Raw genomic sequence first — 16,913 nt, 5'->3', positions numbered from 1 at the left:
TTTTCCTCAGCACATTGATCATTCTCAAGGACAGACCATAGGTTAGGTCACAAAACACAACTTAAACAATTGAAATTATATCAACCATCTTCTCTGACCACAACGGAATAAAACTAGAAATCAATAATAAGAGAAATTGTTGGAAACTATACAAACACATAGAAATTGAACAATATGCTCCTGAATTATCAGTGGGTCAATAAAATAATTAAGAAGCAGATTGAAAAATTCCTTGAAACAAGTGACATCAAACATACAACACACTAAAACCTATGGGATGCGGCAAAAGCATCCTTGGTCTATGTATCCTTGTTTGCAGATGATATAATCTTATATTTGGAAATATCTAAAGACTCCACAAAATAACTATTGGAATTATTAAACAAATTCAGTAAAGTTGAAGTTACAAGATCAATATGCAAACATCAGTAGCATTGCTATATGTCAACAGTGAACAATGTGAAAAAGAAATTAAAAAGTAATCCCAAATTTATGAGAGAATAGCTATCAGAATCTATATCAGAAAAGAAGAAAAACTTCAAATAAAATATCTAAGGATGTATCTTAAAGAACTAGAAAAGCAATCGTGAACTAACTTCAAAATTAGCAGAGAAGAAATAATAAAGATCAGAGCAGAAATAAATGAAACTGAAATAAAAATATACAAAAGGATATTTACAAAACATTTCATCCAATGGCTGCAGAATATACATTTCTTTTCCTCAGCACATCGATCATTCTCAAGGACAGACCATAGGTTAGGTCACAAAACACAACGTCAACAATTGAAATTATATCAACCATCTTCTCAGACCACAATGGAATGAAAGTAGAAATCAGTAATAAGAAAAATTTTTGGAAACTATACAAAAAGTTGAAAGAAAAAGTTGGTTTTTTGAAAAGTTAAACCAAATTGACAAACCTTTAGCCAGACTAAGAAAAAAAAAGAGAGAAGATCTAAATAAATAAAATCAGAAATGACAAAGGCAATACTGCAACTGATACTGCAGAAATTCAGAGGATCATTAGTGACCACTATATGCCAATATATACCAATAAGTTGAAAAATCTAGAATAAATAGTCAAATTCCTAGACAGGAACAACCCATCAAGATTAAATCAGGAAGACATGCAAAACTTGAACAGACCATTTCCAGTAATGAAAGCCCGGGACCCAGTGGCCTCACTGTTGAATTCCACCAAACATTTAAAGAAGAACTAACACCAATCCTACTCAAATTATTCCCAAAAAATAGAGGAAGAGAGAATACTTTCAAATGCATTTTGTAAGGTCAGTACTACACTGATACCAAAACTAGACAAAGACACATCAAAAATAAATACATAAACTACAGACCAATACTTCTGATATATATGGATGCAAAAATCCTCAACAAAATACTAGCAAACATAATTCGACAACACATTAAAAACATCATTAATCATGACCAACTGGGATTTATCTTTGTGATACATGGATGGTTCACCATATGTAAATCAATCAATGTGATACATCATATTAGCAGAATGAAGGAGAAAAACCATATGATTATGTAAATTGAGGCTGAAAAATTATTTGATAGAATTTAACATCCATTCATGATTAAGAAAAAAAAAAAGACTGGGAATAAAAGTAACATACCTCGACTGTGCCAACATGGTGGCACCCAGGTCCTAATTCGGTTTCCTGTGGTTACGAGAGAAGAGCCCAGTTTACCGAGGCACAGTCCCCAGGGCTGCCGAATCAGCAGCGATGGAGAGCGGCACCAGGCCCTGCGGAGAAGAGCGCCCACGTGAAGTCCAGCAGACGACAGTCACTGAGGGGGCTGCCAAAATCCCAGCGCCAACGAGGTCTTTTATAACCTGGTGCAGGAATTCAATCGGAACCTGACATGTGCTGTGATCATCGAGTTTGCTCGCATTCAGGTTGGGGCCAAAGGAATCCAGATCAAGGTGCCAGGAGAGAAGGATACGCAAAAGGTGGTCGTGGACTCATCAAAGCAAGAGGAAGAAAAGGTTGAACTGAAAGAGAGTGAAAACCTGGCCTCAGGAGACCAACCTCGCACAGCGGCGGTGAGGGAGATCTGTGAGGAAGGCCTGCATGTGCTGGAAGGCCTGGCAGCTTCAAGCCTACGTTCCATTCGATTTGCCCTAGAGGTGCCTGGGCTCAGATCTGTGGTTGCAAACGATGCCTCTGCCTGGGCTGTGGATCTCATACGCCGGAATGTGCAGCTCAATGATATGGCCCACCTGGTACAGCCCAGCCAAGTAGATGCCCGGATGCTGATGTACCAGCACCAGAGGGTGTCAGAGAGGTTCGACGTCATCCATCTGGAAACCTATGGCAGCCCTGGCCCCTTCATGGATGCAGCTGTGCAGGCTGTGAGTGAAGGAGAGTTGCTGTGCGTGATCTGCACGGACATGGCAGTGCTGGCGGGGAACAGCGGGGAGACCGTTACAGCAAATACGGTGCCATGGCCCTCAAGAGCCGGGCCTGTCACAAGATGGCCCTGAGAATCGTCTTGCACAGCCTGAACCTCTGCGCTGTTACCAGCGCTTCGTGGTGCCGCTGCTCAGCACAACGCCAACTTCTACGGGCGTGTTTTTGTCCGTGTCTTCACCGGCCAGCCCAAGGTTAAGGCCTCAGCCAGCAAGCAGGCGCTGGTGTTCCAGTGTGTGGGCTGCCGGGCCTTCCACCTTCAGTGCCTCGGCAGAGCGTCAGGAGTTCCCCAGCGGCCGGGTCAAGTTCTCCGCAGCCTATGTTCGCCCCCGTGACCCCGAGTGTGAACACTGTGGGCAGCGACACCAGCTTGGTTGCTCCATGTGGGCAGAGCCCATCCATGACCTGGATTTCGTGGGCTGTGTACTAGAGGCTGTGCGCGCTAACTCCAGCCGCTTCCATACCTCGGAGCGGATCCGAAGGGTCCTGAGCGTCATCACTGAGGAGCTCCCGGATATGCCTCTGTACTACACCCTGGACCAGCAGGGCAGCACCATCCGCTGCAACATGCCCAGCCTCCGGTCCTTGCGGTCAGCCCTCCTCCACGCTCACTTCCGGGTCTCGCTCTCCCAGGCCGGTAAGAAAGCTGTGAGGACGGATGCCCCGCCTCCGCCCTCTGGAACATCATGCGCTGCTGGAAGAAGGAATGTCCGGTGAAACGGGAGTGACTCTCAGAGACCAGCCCAGTGTTCCGCATTTTCAGTGTGGAGCCCAGGCTGCAGGCCAACTTCACCATCCGGGAAATTGCCAACCCCAGCTCCCGCCAGCGAGGACCCAAGCGCTTCCGGGCCAACCCGGAAGCCAACTGGGGTCCCCATCCTCATTCCTGGCCGGGGAGCAAGGCGGCCGGCGAAGCTGTGGAGGAGAGACGCAGGCTGCTTCGGAACAAGCGGAAGGAGCCGCCAGAGGACAGGGCCCAGCGAGCTGCCCTGCTCAAGACATTTCCTTGCAAAAGGTTTAAGGAGGGCACCTGTCAACGCGGGGACCAGTGCTGCTACTTCCGCAGCCCCGCGACACTCGGGGTCTCTGCTGATGCTGCCGCTGACTGTCTGGAGACCTCCAGCCACAGCCCCCCTGGACCTGGGGCTGCCCCTGGGCCAGGCATAGACTGAACCAATAAAGAGATGTTGGCTGGGCGCTGTAGCTCACGCCTGTAATCCCAGCACTTTGGGAGCCCGAGGCGGGCGGATCATGAGGTCAAGAGATCGAGACCATTCTGGCCAACATGGTGAAACCCCGTCTCTACTAAAAGTACAAAAAATTAGCTGGGCGTGGTGGCACGAGCCTGTAGTCCCAGCTACTCGGGAGGTTGAGGCAGGAGAATCGCTTGAACCCGACAGGCAGAGGTTGCAATTAGCCGAGATGAGGCCACTGCACTCCAGCCTGGCAACAGAGCGAGACTCCATCTCAAAAACACACACACACACACACACACACACACAACAACAACAACAGAAAACAGAGATGTCACATAACCGTCTCCCGATAAAAATTAAAAAAAAAAAAAAGAAGTAATATACCTCAACATAAGTCATGTATGACACCCACACCCACAGCTAGCATCACATTGAATGGGGAAAAGATGAAAGCCTTTCTTCTAAGATCTGGGACACAAGATGCCCACTTTCACCACTGTTATTTAACATAGATACTAAGTCCCAGCCAGAGCCATCCGACAAGAGAAACACAGGGCATCCAAATTGGAAAGGAAGAAGTCAAATTATTTTTGTTTGCAGATGATATAATCTTATATTTGGAAAAATCTAAAGACACCACAAAATAACTATTAGAATTATTAAACAAATTCAGTAAAATTACAGACACAATATCAATATACAGACATTTCCAGGTCATTGGTCTAAGCAAAAATGTATTGAGTAATACCTCACAAACACAGGTAACCAAAGCAAAAGTGGACATATGGTATCACATGAAGTTAAAAAGCGTCTGCATAGCAAAGGATACGATCAACAAAGTGAAGAGTCAACCCACAGAACTGGAGAAAATATTTGCAAACTTCCCAAACTCAAACAACTCCATGGGGAAAAAAACTAATATTCTATCCCAAAATGGGCAAAAGATGTAAAAATACATTGCTGAAAAGAAGACATACAAATGGCAACAGGCATAAGAAAAGGTGTTTAACATCATTGATCATCAGAGAAATGCAAATCAAAACTACAATGAGATATAATCTCATCCCAGTGTAAAATGACTTATATATAAAAACAGGCAATAACAAATGTTGTGAGGAAGTGGAAAAAAGGGAATCCTCATACACTGTTGTTGGAAATGTAAATTAATACAATCACTTTGGAGAATAGTATGGAAGTTCTTCTAAAAACTAAAAACTAAAGTAAAGGAGAGCTACTGAATGATGGAGCAATCTCACTACTGTGTACATACCCAAAAGAAAGGAAAGCAGTATATTGCAGAGATATCTGCACTCCTTTACTTCTTGCAGCACTGTTCACAGTAGCCAAGATTTGAAAGAAATCTGTGTCCACTGGGTAAAGAAAACATGGTACACATACACAATGGAGTACAATGCAGCCATAAAAAGGAATGGGATCCAGTAATTGCAATAACATGGATGGAACTGGAGGTTATTCTGTTAAAGGAAATAAGTAAGGAACAGAAAGACAATCATTGCATGCTTTCACTTATTTGTGTAATCTAAAAATCAAAACAATTGAACTCATGGAGATAGAGAGTAGAGGGATGGTTATCAGAGCTGCAAAGGGTAGTGGGGGGGTGAGGGGGAGGTAAGGATTGCTAATAGATACAAAAAAAAAATAGAAAGAATGAATAAAACCTACTATTTGATCTCTCAACAGGGTGACTATAGTCAATAAAAATGTAATTACACATTTTAAAATAACAAAAAGTATATAATTAGATGTTTTGTTACACAAAGGATAAATGCTTGAAGAGATGGATACCCTATTTTCCATCATGTAATACTTGAACCAAAGTATCTCATGTGCCCCATAAATATACACACCTACTATGTACCCACAAAAATTTAAGACAAAATTTTAAATAAAAAGGAGAAATGTGACATATAATATATATTATGTGATATATAGATCCACAAGTTTGCTAGGGGCTGGTGGCGGTTTGAGCCCTCTGATACTCATTAGTCTTTGATGTTTGGACTGGTAGTCCCTTTTCTCAGGAGCTTTAATCAAAACAATGTCCTCTCTCATCACTCTAGTCAGGAACTGTGAAGCTAAGTAAGGCCAAATCAATCTCCCTGCCCTTAATCTTGTATGCATTTCTAAGTGTGAACTGCCTACTACTATTTAATAGTCCTGTAGGATACGTCTGATATCAGAATTTAGACTGCATTTCATCCTTGTTCCAGTTGGAACTTTTTATGATTTCCCTCTCCCCTCCAACCTTAACCTCATCTCCTTTCCCCTCTCCTCTCTTTTCATCCCCTCTGTTGTACATATATACTACACACACACACACACACACACACACACACACGGATTGGGATAGATAAATTCCAAGTTTATCTCCAGAGGAAATTTTGAACTAACTTGTCAACAAGTAGGAACATGGTATCTGTACAAGTCATAAAGTGTGAAAATAAATGCTAACTGCCTTAATAATAGCTACTACTCAATGGTCACTTATTTACCTATTAATTGTCAAATATTCTCCTTATAATCTCTTATTTAGCACTCATAATAGTTCCGCAGAATAGCTATTTTGATCAATTTTATAGATAAGCAGTTTGGAAATATTAATTAACTTGTTCAAAGTCATAAAGCTAGTGAAGTACTGAGCCAGATTTTAAACTTAGTTCTATGTGATTGCAAAATTTACAACTTTTCCACTGTGCCACTTCACTTTAATAGTTACAAGGCACTTATATATTTTCATTAGATGCAACTTATTGCTTATGTATTGTTCTATGGAGCAAAGTTATTATTGGTCTTATTTTCCCAATAAGAAAATGAAAGTTCAGATCATGTATATGGTTTTCCAAAATTTATCTAGCTAGTACTGGTAGCACTAGGGCCTGAACCCAGGGCTTCAGGCTTCTGGGCCAGGTCCTTTCCTACTACCCACTACTTCCTCTTGAGTAATGAGATTGTTAACATAGTGTTGAAACAGGGCACATTGCACAGATAATACCTAATTAAAGAATTTGGAGCATATTTTGCAAATGGTAGGGAGTCATAAGCTTTTGAGTATTGGAAGGGCTTCCTTATAAGCTTGCTTTAAGAAGATGAACTGGATAGCACTGGACATAGAAATGGAAGCGTTGGGCAGATACTAGAGTCCAGGAGAGCAACAGTAGTTTAATTTTTTTATTTGCACTATAGCAGGTGTGTTTATCCATTTTATTCACTGATGTACTATCAATGCTTAGCCCAGTGCCTTATACACAAGAAGCAATGCATATTCATTAAGTGAATTTAGAATTTTGGCATTGAAGGAAAATTGAGAGTTTAGTCTAATCCATTCACTTTATCAGTGAGGTAAATGAGATCCAAAGGAGCTGAGGTTTCACAGCCATCTTCTGATAAACACTAGAACACATTCTTTAAACAAAGAATTCTTTCCACTCAGCAATACTATCCAGCACTAATATGTTTAAAATGGAATTCATGTAAAGTTTTCAGGCATTACAGTAATCAGAGTCATTTTATTACTACAAATGTACACATTTGATGCCATACAATATTTTCTTCTCAATTTCTGCAAAACTTCCCCAAGAAAAAACCCTAAATTTTCAATCTCAGTGTGCAGATAAAAAAGTTGCTAGTTACAAATCCAAATAAATGTATATAAAAGAGTGTATAGGAAGCATCCATGTAGAGAGAATGATTTGAAATGCATATGAGAATGGGTGAGAGTCCTTATCTTTGAGCACTCAGGACCTAATTAAGGTATTTTCAGAATTACAATATACCTATAATTCCTCCATAATTTTATTATCATTCTGAAAACGTCTACGTTGCATTTTGTCCCAACTTTACTTCTTTAGAATAAAATAGACTTTGCCCAGATATTCATGTAAAAGCAAAACACGTTCTGGACATATTCAATTTTCATGCACCCAACATATGCATCTATGACCCACCCAAATAATCTTTGATAAATATGAGGTAGATCTGTACCTTATGTAGAGTGTTAAACTTTCTTTTAAACTATATGAATGCCAAAGGTTCTAGGTTGAGAGAACAGCTAAAGTCTTGCTAAGCTGGACATAAAATGATTTATGGAATATTTTAAAACTAGCATTGATTTTTATTTCAAATATTCAGTGACTGAGACGTGGCTAATATGATTTCATATAATTGGCCTTGATTAGGCTGACACCTCATAACTACCAACCACCCAACACAAGCACGCACACACACACACACACACACACACAGAGCCACACACACACAACCTTGAAAGGCCTAATCAGAGCAGTGTACTGTACAAGAGATTGGAACTTGGTCACCCACTCCACCCTTCCCTGCAGCTAGTAGCCAGGCAGGCAATGCTAGCTAGAGCTTCTGGCCCAGTGGTCTCACTTTTGTGTGAACTCAGCTGTAGACACAACTTCCTGTTGTCCTGGGAAACACCAGGATGGCAGCCCTGTTCAGGAAAAATCATAAAGTTTAATCTATTCATAAAATTCCATATACTCTGCTTAGATTGGAACTTCCACTATGCCCAGAGAAGATAACTTATTTTGTCGTATTTCAGTTCAACCTCATATTGTCCCAGACCCTTCTGTTTTAAAATTTAATTTTACACTGGGGTCCATCAAGGCAGCAAGGGAACACAGACAGCAGAGAGGAGTGAAGCCGGGCACCAGCCTGTCTGGGCTCAGAACAGAACCAGGAGAACCTCTCCCAACACCTCAGGAGTGGGAACCCCCAGGGTAATTCACGCTCTCCACAGGGAACTGTGCAAGACTGGGAAAAATATCCCTGCCCCCTGCACCACCCCCAGTACTCCACCACGCTTCTAGACTGAGGCAGAGAGCCACCTGGACATTTTGTAGTGGCAACGCTCAAGTCCAAGGGGACCTCTACAAGCTTTGGGCCCCAGAGAAGATCAGCACTAGCACCACAGCTCCATAGAGGTTGGAGTTATGGCACCTGGGAGCAGTAGGTTGCTCCATTCCCCATTGCCAGCTGAGGCTTGGCACCAGCTTCTGGTCCAGCAGTCCTGCCTCAGCCCAAACTCTGCCACCCACTCCACCCTGCCCTACTGCTAGTAGCCAGGCAGGCAATGCTAGCTAGAGCTTCTGGCCCAGTGGTCTCAGTTTTGTGCAAACTCAATTGTACAGCACAACTTCCTGTTGTCCTGAGAAACACCGGGATGGCAGAACATGTGAACCCACCCACCCCACCACTGGTATCCAGGTGGGCAACACCTGCTAGAACCTTCAGTCTCAGTGGCCCTGCTTCCGTGTGAACTCAGCTGGAGGGCACAGCTTCTTGTTGTCTCTAGAAGCATCCGGATGGCAGGGTGTGTGACTCCATGCATCCCTGCCACTGATAGCCAGGCAGGCAAAGCCTGCTAGAGATTTTGACACAGCAACCCTGCTTCAGTGTGAACTCAACTAGAGGGCTTTCCCAGGAAACACCCAGACAACATGGAGGCCATTCCTGCTCACTCCCGCTGCTGGTAACCTGGTGAACCATGCCTGCTAGAGCTTCTGGCCCAGCAGTCCTTTTTCTGCCTGAATTTTTGTCTGGGGACACAGCCTCCTGTTACCCTGGAAACATGCAGATGGAAGGACAGGCAACTCCACCCATCCCCACCTTTTGTAGCCAGATAGGCCACACCCACTAGTGCTTCCAACCCAGCAATCCCACTTCTGCTTGAAACTCTGTGGGGATATTTCCCCATGAAGCACATGGAAAGCAGGTTAAGGCTGACCAGGCAAGGATACAGTTTATCTGCTAACTGCAGCCCATGCCTGAGGGAGCCCCATGGACAAGAACACCCAACAAAAGAAATGCAGTTATGGAGACAGTAATTGGAGGGAACTCCTCCAAGACCTAGAAGTGGACTAGAGGCCAGTCAACTGAACCCACCTTATACCATAATAAAAGCCTCAAGGGCATCAAAGAAAAAAAAAGCAAAAAAAAAAAGTTCAAAGGACAGCAATGTCAAAGAATGAAGAAACAACAACCCACACAAATTAGAAAGGATCAGTGCAAGAACTCTGGCAACTCAAAAAGCCACAGTGTCTTCTTACCTTCAAACAACTGTACTAATTTCCCAGCAATGGTTCTTAACCATGCTGAAATGACTGAAATGTCAGACATGAGATTCAGAATATGGGTCTAAGATTACTAACATACAGTAGATAGTCAAAATTCAATCCAAGAATTCTAGTGATTACAATAAAACAGTACAAGAGGTGATAAACCAAATGGCCATTATAAGAATGAGACAAACCAATCTAATAGACCTGAAATGCACACTAGAAGAATTTCATAATGTTATTCCAAGTATTAACATCCGAATTGGGCAGCCTGAGGAAAGAATCTCAGAGCTTGAAGATTGGTTCTCCAAAATAACTCAGACAAAATGAAGAAGAAAACAATAAAGAAGAATGAACAAAACCTCTGAGAAATATGGGATTATGTAAACAGATCAAATCTATGACTCATTTGCATCCCTGAAAGAGAGGAAAAGAAACTAAGAAACTTGAAAACATATTTCAGGATATCATTCATGAAAATTTCCCTTAACCTCACTAGAGAACCCAACATTCAAATTCAGGAAATGCAGAGAGCCCCTGCTAAATAGTACACAAGAAGAACATCCCCAAGACACATAGTCATCAGATTCTCCAAGGTCAAAATTAAAGAAAAAAAATGACAAAGGCAGCTAGAGAGAAGGGGAAGGTCACCTACAAAGGGAACCCCATCAGGCTAACCACAGACCTGTACATAGACATCTACAGAACTCTGCATCCCAAAATAACAGAATATATATTATTCTTATCTGCACATTCACATACTCTAAAATAGACCACACAATCAGACATAAAACAATCAAGTACTGAAATTGCTGGGTCAAATGGTATTTCTATCTTTAGTTCTTTGAGGAATTGCCAACTGTCTTCCACAATGGTTGAACTAATTTACACTCCCACCAACAGTGTATAAGTGTACCTTTTTTTCCACAACCCCACCAGCATCTCTTATTTTTTTGACTTTCTTATAATAGCCTTTCTTACTGGTGTAAGATGGTATCTCACTGTGGTTTTGATTTGCATTTCTCTAATGATCAGTGGTGTTGAGTTTTTTTCCATATGATTGTTGCCTCATGTATGTCTTTTTTGGAAAAGTCTCTGTTCATGTTTTTTGCCCACTTTTGAATGGAGTTGTTTGCTTTTTACTTGTAAATTTGTTTAGGTTTCTTATAGAGGCTGGATATTAGATCTTTGTTGGATGCATAGTTTGCAAAAATTTTATCTCATTCTGTAGGTTTTCTGTTTAGTCTGTTGATATTTTCTTTTGCTGTGCAGAAACTCTTTAGTTTTATTAGATCCCATTTGTCAAGTTTTGCTTACATCGCAATTGTTTTGGGCATCTTTGTCATGAAATGTTTGCATGCGCCTGTGTCCTGAATGTTAGTGCCTAGGTTGTCTTCCAGGGTTTCTATAGTTTTGGGTTTTACATTTAAGTCTTCAATTCATCTTGAGGTGATTTTTGCATATGGTGTAAGAAAGGGACCCAGTTTCAATTTTCTGCATATTGCTAACCAGTTATCCCAGCACCATTTATTGAATAAGAAGTTCTTTCCACATTGTTTTTGTCAGCTTTGTCAAATATCAGATGATTGTAGGTGTATGGCCTTATTTCTGGGCTCTCTATTCTGTTCTGTTTGTCTGTGTGTCTGTTTTTGTATCAGTATCATGCTGTTTTGGTCAATGTAGCCCTGTAGTATAGTTCGAAGTCAGGTAGCATGATGCCTCCAGCTTTGTTCTTGTCGCATAGGATTGTCTTGGCTATCCAGGCTCTTTTTTTTGTTCCATATTAGTAGGAGCTAAATGATGAGAGCACAAGGACACATAGAGGGGAACAGCACACACTGGAGACTTTTAGAGGGAGGATGGTGAGAGGAGGGGGGAGATTAGGAAAAATAACTAATGGTACTAGGCTTCATACATGGTTAATAAAATAATCTGTACAATAAACTCCCGTGACACAAGTTTACCTGTGTAACAAACTTACACTTGTACTCCTCAACTTAAAAGTAAAAAGAAGGCTGGGCGTGGTGGCTCAAGCCTGTAATCCCAGCACTTTGGGAGGCTGAGACGGGCAGATCATGAGGTCAGGAGACCGAGACCATCCTGGCTAACACGGTGAAACCCCTGTCTCTACTAAAAAAATAAAAAAACCTAGCCAGGCGTGGTGGTGGGCACCTGTGGTACCAGCTACTCGGGAGGCTGAGGCAGGAGAATGGCGTAAACCCGGGAGGCAGAGCTTGCAGTCAGCTGAAATCCGGCCACTGCACTCCAGCCTGGGCGACAGAGCGAGACTTTGTCTCAACAAAAAAAAAAAAAGTAAAAAGAAGACTATCCAAAGCAAATTATAAAAATTAGAAATTATACCAAACACACTCTTGGACCGCAGTGCAATAAAAATAGACATCAATGCTAACAAAATCACACAAATCCACACAGTTACATGGAAAGTAAACAATCTGCTCCTGAATGACATTTGGGTAGATAGTCCAATGAAGTTAGAAATCAATTAATTCTTTCAAACTAATGAGAACAAAGACATAACATACCAGAATCTCTGGGACACAGTTAAAACAATGTTAAGAGGGAAGTTTATAGCACTAAACGCCCACATTAAAATGTGAAAAACTCACAAGTTAACAATCTAACATCACACCTAGAGGAACTAGAAAAACAAGAGCAAACCAACCCAAAAGCCAGCAGAGGAAATAACCAAAATCAGAGCCGAATTGAAGGAAATTGACACATGAAAAAAACATACAAAAGACCAATGAATCTAAGGGTTGGTTCTTTGAAAAAAAAAGTAACAAGATAGAAAGACCACTAGTTAGACTAATAAAGAAAAAGAGGGGGAGTGGCCAAGATAACTGACAAGCAGCAGCTAGTGTGCATGGCTGTCATTAAGTGAAACAGAAGGGGCAAGTAATTACAGCACCTTCAACTGAAACATCTAGGTACTCACATTGGGACTAATTAAGGAAACAACTTGACCCACAGAGAGTAAAGAAAACAAGACAGGACAATGGCCTATTCAGGAGCAACGTGGAGCCAGGGAAACTGTCCCCCGCCCAGGGAAGTGGTGAGTGAATGTGTGACCCCAGGAAACTGTGTTTCTCCCATGGATCTTAGCAACCTTCAGGTCAGGAGACATCCTTGTGGACCCACTCTATCAGGGCCTTCGGTCTGACAGACAGCTATGTGGATTCTTGGCAGAGCATCACCTCAAGCATGCATGGAGAACTTGGAGCCTTAGGTACTTGGGCATTCTGGAAAAAGTAGTTGCAGCTCTGGAAAAGTGGGAGGTTATATCCATGTACACACCTCTAGGTAGGAGGCTGAATCCAGGAGGCTGAGCAGAAACATCCTGCAGGCTCCACTTCCATGGCACCTCACAGGGTCAGATCCACTAGCCTGGAATTCCAGTCAGCTACCAGTAGCGGCACTGCATCTCCATAAGAAGGAGATTCCAGGTGGAGGGGAGCTACCATCTTTGCTGTATAGCAGACTTAGCTGTTTCAGCCTTTGGCCATTGAAGAGTTCGAGCTGACCAGGGGAAAAGGGATTTCCCAGCACAGCATAGCTGCTCCACCAAAATGTGGACAGAGTGCTTCTTTAAGCGGGTCCCCGATCCCATTCCTCTTCACTGAGTGGGAGTTCCCAATGGGGGCCTCCAGCCACCCCTGTTAGTATTCTGGAGCTGGTTGACAGAGATTTATAACCTCCCTGGGACCAGGCTCCCAGAGGGAGGGGCAGGGCATCATCTTTGCTGTTTTGGCGACTTAACCTTTCAAGCCTTCATGAATCTGAGTGTGCAAGGCAATTAGGGACTGAAGTGGACCCCCAGCACAGTGCAGCTCTTCTACCAAAATATGGCCACAGTGCTTTTTTAAGCGGGACCCCGATCCCATTCCTCCTCACTGGGCAGGACCACCTAACCGGGCCTCCAGTCACCTCCTACAGGTGCCTTAGGGTCAGGAACAGGCCCATGCCTCCCTGGGTCGAAGCTCCAAGAGGGAGGGACAGGCTGCCCTCTTTGGTGTTTCACAGCCTTCACTAGTGATGCTTCCAGGTGCTGAAAGATCTGAGATGACAAGAGACTATAATGGGTCCCAAGCACATAACAGCAGCCCTACAGAAAAGCAGCCAAACTGATATGTGCGTGCTCATTCCCATATCCCCTCAGTGGTCAGGTCCTCCAGGCCTGGGCCTCCAGCCAACCTACACCAGAGCTATCAAGCCAGTAGCAACTTGGCAACTCCCCAGACAGAGCCTCCAGGGGCAACTAAAAGCCCCTCTGCCACTGCCTCTGCAGTGGAACTGCCCTTGCCACCCTTGGACTAATGAATGAGCAAAGACCCTAAGTGCCTTATCCATACTTCCAACAAGCTGCAGCCGATCCAAGGAGAAGAGGCCAGTCAGTCTCCCTCAGGTCCCACACACGTCCCACTACACATCCCCAGACAGGGAACCCTTGACTTGGGACAAAAGCACAGACCCTCCACCCTGGACCAATTGCACTGAGTGACTGCTGACCTGCATCACTCTGGGGTGGAGCCCCCAGGAGACAAGCAAACAACCCTCAGCCACAAGCACTACTAAGTTCCCTTCCTTTATTGCCTCCAAGTTGAGGAAGGAACATAAACACCGAGATTTTCACAAAGCTGCTGTGAGCAGCCCAGGAGTGTCAAGTTATGATCTATAGCCAGCACTCAAGGGGGAGAACAACCCACACATTTGGAGCATTGAGAGGAGACACAGCTGCAACTGTGAGGAAACATAAGGGAGCCACACAACTGAGCAAGAGTCTACCAACTGACCAATAAGCCTAAGTGCCACCTGCTGGATCACACCTCAAAACTTCAGCACCAAAAATACCTAACTAACATAATCCCTCTGAAACCAGAGACAAGAAGTCAGTTTCAAATAAAGACCCTGCACAAAGCCTCAGCCTGCTGAAAACATCCAGAAAAGAAGTCTATTGACTACTCAATCTATACTGCAGTTAAAGGTACATTCACAGAAACGAGAACGAATCAATGCAAGAACCCCAGTAAGTCAAATGGCCAGAGTGTATATGTCCTCCAAATGACCACACCTATTCTCCAATGAGAGTTCTTAACCAGGCTGAACTGGCAAGAATGACAGAAATAGAATTGAGAAAATGGATAGACGCAAAAATTATTGAGATTCAGGAGGATGGCAAAACCCAATCCAAGGAAAATAGGAATGATAATAAAGTGATACAGGAGCTGAAGGATGAAATAGCCAGTATAAAAAAGAACCTAACACATCTGACAGAGCTGACTAACACAATACAAGAAATTCACAATGCCATCACAAGTATAACAGCAGAATAAACCAAGCTGATGAAAGAACTTAAAGACTGGTTCTCTGAAATAAGACAGTCAACAACAACAACAAAAAGAATAAAGAGCAATAAACAAAAACTCCACAAATCATGGGATTATGTAAAAGGGCCAAATCTATTAATCATTGGCATCCCTGAAAGGGAGGAGGAGAAAGCAAACAACTTAGAAAACATATTTCAGGATATCATCTATGAAAACTTTTCCCCAACATTGCTAGAGAGGCCAACAGAGAAATTCAGGAAATACAGAGAACTCCATCACAAGAAGATCATCCTTAAGACATGTAATCATCAATATTTCGAGGCTATGGGAGCCCACCTTTTGCATCAGTGTGACCTGGATGTGAGACATGGACCAAAGGAGGTCATTTTGGAACTTTAAGGTTTAATGACTGCCCTATTGGATTTTGGACTTGCATGGGGCCTGTAACTGCTTTCTTTTGGTCAATTTCTCTTATTTGGAATGGGTGTGTTTACCCAATGCCTGTACCCCCATTGTATCTGGAAAGTAACTAACTTGCTTTTGATTTTACAGCCTCATAGTTGGAAGAGACTTGCCTTGTCTCAGATGAGACCTTGAACTTGGACTTTTGGGTTAATGCTGGAATGAGTTCAGACTTTGGGGGACTGTCAGAAGGGCATGATTGTGTTTTGAAATTTGAGGACATGAGATTTGGGAAGAGCCAGGGGTGGAAAGGTAGTTCCAAAAGCTAGAAATCCAAAATTAAGGTATTGTCAAGGCCACGATCCCTCTGAACCCTGTATGGTAGAATCCTTCCTTGCCTCTTGGCTTCTGGTGGTAGTGGCCATCGATCCTTGGCATATTTTAGCTTGTATAATATCACTCCAATCTCTCCCTCTGTTATCTAAATCTTCACATGGCCATCTTCCCCTTTTATACATCAGTCTTATTATATATAGCGCTCACCATAATGGCCTTGTCTTAATCCGATTACATCTCCAAAGATCCTCTTCCCAAATAAGATAACACTCTCAGATACGAGGGGTTAGGGTTTCAACATGTGCAATTTGGGGAATACAATTGAAATCACAACAACCCCCTTTTTATTATTTCTCTGGTTCTTCCTTCCTATCTGTTCAATGTGGTAAAATAATGTTGCAGTAGCCTCTAAGTGAGAAGTCTTCTGTTCCTACTCTGGAACGACGTTGTAATAGCAGATGAATTCTCAAAGCTCTAAAAGTTCTAAAAGACATGAACTACGTAGCACGGTTGGCTTTGGCAGTCTCTCATCCGGACCTTAGAAAAAAATACCCACTTTGACTAAGCCCAAGGGTAAGAGACCAAGAAATAGTCTGGAGACAAAAGAAAACGCAAGTTTTCACAATTCAAATAATATCCAGCTGAGTTGACTATAATAGGGAAGAGTTCTCTAGGTCTTAGGGTCGAAGCTCTACATAATATAAGGGTATTTTTTTCCTTCTACATTCATTCACCACAGATGATGGTTCCAGTTACATGAAAAACTCTGCCTTTCTGCTTAAACTTTGATAATTTCAGATGGACAAAGGTAGACCTGAATTAGAGTTAGCTTGTCATAACAAAACAGAGTTGAATGGCTATATATAAGAAGTAGGACAAGTTTGAAGTTACCTAGAGAAATCTAGGAGAAACATGGTGAAGAGAAAAACTGACCGGGGGTTGGAGGGAGGAGAGAATAGAGGAGATACTAAGATGTATGAGACTGAGGCACTATGTAAATTGCAGTAAAATTTCCCTGATGGTAGGAAGGAAAAGAAACTTTGTACATGCTGTTATCTCTGTTCTTGGTAGAATAAATGATCCCTACCCACGATGT

General features: G+C 42.7%; 1 pseudogene; it reads left to right on the top strand.

The window, feature by feature from the left end:
• Positions 1-1,738: 1,738 nt before the first annotated feature.
• LOC111536367 lies at positions 1,739-3,612 on the top strand (annotated as a pseudogene).
• Positions 3,613-16,913: the final 13,301 nt, after the last annotated feature.

The sequence above is a fragment of the Piliocolobus tephrosceles genome, chromosome 12 (genome assembly GCF_002776525.5).
Source record: "Piliocolobus tephrosceles isolate RC106 chromosome 12, ASM277652v3, whole genome shotgun sequence".
Lineage (NCBI taxonomy): Eukaryota > Metazoa > Chordata > Mammalia > Primates > Cercopithecidae > Piliocolobus > Piliocolobus tephrosceles.
This window is presented reverse-complemented; position numbering and strand designations above follow the sequence as displayed.